Genomic DNA, 3,851 nt, shown 5'->3' on the forward strand with positions numbered 1-3,851 from the left:
TCCAGGCCAGGCAGGGCAAGGCAAGGCAAAACAAGGCAAGGCAAGGCAAGGCAAGGCACAGCAATGCAAGGCAAGGCAAGGCCAGGCAAGGCAAGGCAAGGCATGTACAGGCCAGGCAAGGCAAGGCACAGCAACACAACGCAAGGCAAGGCCAGGCAAGGAAAGGCACAGCAACGCAAGGCAAGGCATGTACAGGCCAGGCAAGGCAAGGCATTGCAAGGCAAGGCAAGGCAAGGCAAGGCAAGGCAATGCAAGGCAAGGCAATGCCAGGGCAGGCCAGGCAGGGCAAAGCAAGGCAAAGCAATGCCAGGGCACGCCAGGCCAGGCAAGGCCAGGCAAGGCAAGGGAAGGCAAGGCAAGGCAAGACAAGGCCAGGCAAGGTAAGGCAAAGCAAGGCATGGCAACGCAAGGCAAGGCAAGGCAAGGCAAGGGCAGGCATGGAGGAGAAAGGCCAGGCAAGGAAAGGCAAGGCAAGGCAAAACAAGACCTGGCCAGGCACAGGCAGGCAAGGCAAGGCAAGGCAGGGCAAGACCAGTCAAGGCCACGCCATACAGGGAAAGGCCATGGAAGTACAGGCCAGGCCAGGCAAGGCAAGGCCAGGCAAGGCACGGCAAGGCAAGGCACGGCAAGGCAAGGCACAACAAGGCAAAGCAAGGCAAGGCAAATTCAGGCCAGACAAAGCAAGGCAAGGCCAGGCAAGGCCAGGCCAGTCACAGCTAGGCAAGGCAAGGCAAGGCAAATTCAGGCCAGACAAAGCAAGGCAAGGCCAGGCACGGCCAGGCCAGTCACAGCTAGGCAAGGCAAGGCTAGTCAAGTCCAGGCCAGGCCCGGCCAGGCAGGGGAAGGCCAGGCCAGGCAAGGCTAGGCAAGGCATAGCAAAACAAGGCCAGGCAAGGAAAAAGCAAGCAAGGCAAGGTAGGGCAATGCAATGCAAGACAGAGAAAGGTAAGTCCAGGCAAGGCCAGGCAAATCCAGGCAAGGCAAGGCAAGGCAAGGCAAGGCAGGGCAAGATAAGGCAAGGCAAGGCAAGGCAAGTCCAGGCCAGTAACAGGTACACAAGGCAAGGCAAGGCAAGGCAAGTCCAGGGAAAACCAGGCATGAGCAGGCAAGCCCAGGCAAGGCAAGGCATGTCCTGGCTAGGCAAGGCCACTCAAGGCAAGGCAAGTCCAGGCCAGTCACAGCTAGGCAAGGCAAGGCAAGGCAAAGCAAGGCAAGGCCAGGCCCGGCCAGGCAAGGAAAGGCTAGGCAACGCACGGCCACACAAGGCAAGGCAAGGCAAGGCAAGGCAAGTCCAAGCAAGGCCTGTCAAGGCAAGGCAAGGCAATGCAAAGCAAGGCATGGCCAGGCATTAAAGGGCAGCACAAGGCAAGGCCAGGCAAGGCCAGGCAAGACAATGCCAGGCAAGGCAAGGCTGGGCCAGGCAAGGCAAGACTAAGAAAGGCAAAGGTAGGCAAGTCCAGGCAAGGCCAGGCAAGACAATGCCAGGCAAGGCAAGGCTAGGCAAGGCAAGGCCCGGCCAGGCAAGGCATGTCTAGGAAAGGCAAGGCCTGTCAAGGCAAGGCAATGCAAGGCAAGTCCAGGCCAGGCCCGGCCAGTCATGAGAAGACCAGGCAAGGCAAGGCAAAGCCAGGAAAGGCCAGTCAAGGGAAGGCACGGCTAGGCAAGGCAAGGCAAGGCCAGGCAGGGCAAGGCAAGGCAAAACAAGGCAAGGCAAGGCGAGGCAAGGCACAGCAATGCAAGGCAAGGCAAGGCCAGGCAAGGCAAGGCATGTACAGGCCAGGCAAGGCAAGGCACAGCAACACAACGCAAGGCAAGGCCAGGCAAGGACAGGCACAGCAACGCAAGGCAAGGCAAGTACAGGCCAGGCAAGGCAAGGCCAAGAAGGCAAGGCAAGGCAAGGCAAGGCAATGCAAGGCAAGGCAATGCCAGGGCAGGCCAGGCAGGGCAAAGCAAGGCAAAGGAATGCCAGGGCACGCCAGGCCAGGAAAGGCCAGGCAAGGCAAGGGAAGGCAAGGCAAGGCAAGACAAGGCCAGGCAAGGTAAGGCAAAGCAAGGCATGGCAACGCAAGGCAAGGAAGGCAAGGCAAGGGCAGGCATGGAGGGGCAAGGCCAGGCAAGACCAGGCAAGGAAAGGCAAGGCAAGGCCAGGCCAGGCAAGGACAGGTCTGGCCAGGCCAGGCAGGGCAAGGCAAGGCAAGGCAAGGCAAAACAAGACCTGGCCAGGCACAGGCAGGCAAGGCAAGGCAAGGCAGGGCAAGACCAGTCAAGGCCATGCCATACAGGGAAAGGCCATGGAAGTGCAGGCCAGGCCAGGCAAGGCAAGGCCAGGCAAGGCACGGCAAGGCAAGGCACGGCAAGGCAAGGCACGGCAAGGCAAGGCAAGGCAAGGCAAATTCAGGCCAGACAAAGCAAGGCAAGGCCAGGCAAGGCCAGGCCAGTCACAGCTAGGCAAGGCAAGGCAAGGCAAATTCAGGCCAGACAAAGCAAGGCAAGGCCAGGCACGGCCAGGCCAGTCACAGCTAGGCAAGGCAAGTCCAGGCAAGTCCAGGCCAGGCAGGGTAAGGCAAGGCAAGGCAAAACAAGGCTAGGCCAGGCAAGGCAAAGCAAGTCCTGGCTAGGCAAGGCCACTCAAGGCAAGGCAAGTCCAGGCCAGTCACAGCTAGGCAAGGCAAGGCAAGGCAAAGCAAGGCAAGGCAAGTCCAGGCAAGGCCACGCAAGGCCAGGCAAAGCAAGGCAAGTCCAGGCAAGGCCAGACAAGTCCAGACAAGGCAAGGCAATTCAAGGACAGTCATGGCAAGGCAAGGCAAGGCCAAACAAGGCAAGGCAATGCAAGGGAAAGCCAGGCAGGACCAGGCAAGTCCAGGCAAGCCCAGGCAAGGCAAGGCAAGTCCAGGCCAGTCACAGCTAGGCAAGGCAAGGCCAGTCAAGGCAAGGCATTGCAAGGCAAGGCCAGGCCAGGCAAAACAAAGCAAGGCAAGTAAAGGCCAGGCAAGCCAGACAGGGCACGGCCAGGCCAGGCAAGGCAAGGCAATGCAAGGCAAGTCCAGACCAGTAACAGGTAGACAAGGCAAGGCAAGGCAAGGCAAGGCAAGGCAAGGCAAGTCCAGGGAAAACCAGGCATGAGCAGGCAAGGCCAGGCAAGGCAAGGCAAGTCCAGACCAGTCACAGCTAGGCAAGGCAAGGCCAGAAAAAACAAGGCAAGTCCAGGCAAGGCCAGTCATGTCCAGGCAAGGCAAGGCAAGTCCAGGCCAGTAACATGTAGACAAGGCAAGGCAAGGCAAGGCAAGGCAAGTCCAGGGGAAACCAGGCATGAGCAGGCAAGGCCAGGCAAGGCAAGGCAAGTCCAGACCAGTCAGAGCTCGGCAAGGCAAGGCCAGTAAACGCAAGGCAAGTCCAGGCAAGGCCAGTCATGTCCAGGCAAGGCAAGGCCAGTAAACGCAAGGCAAGTCCAGGCAAGGCCAGTCATGTCCAGGCAAGGCAAGGCAAGTCCAGGCCAGTAACAGGTACACAAGGCAAGGCAAGGCAAGGCAAGGCAAGTCCAGGGAAAACCAGGCATGAGCAGGCAAGGCCAGGCAAGGCAAGGCAAGTCCAGACCAGTCAGAGCTCGGCAAGGCAAGCCCAGTAAACGCAAGGCAAGTCCAGGCTAGGCCAGGCAAGTCCAGGAAAGGCAAGGAAAGTCCAGGCCAGTTCACAGTTAGGCAAGACAAGGCCAGGCAAGGCAAGGCAATTCAAGGACAGTCATGGCAAGGTAAGGCAAGGCCAAACAAGGCAAGACAATGCAAGGCAAAGCCAGGCAAGACCAGGCAAGTCCAGGCAAGCCAAGGCAAGGCAAGTCCAGGCCAGACACAGCT

The sequence above is a fragment of the Gallus gallus genome, unplaced genomic scaffold (assembly GCF_016699485.2).
Source record: "Gallus gallus isolate bGalGal1 unplaced genomic scaffold, bGalGal1.mat.broiler.GRCg7b scaffold_42, whole genome shotgun sequence".
In the NCBI taxonomy this organism is placed as follows: Eukaryota; Metazoa; Chordata; class Aves; order Galliformes; family Phasianidae; genus Gallus; species Gallus gallus.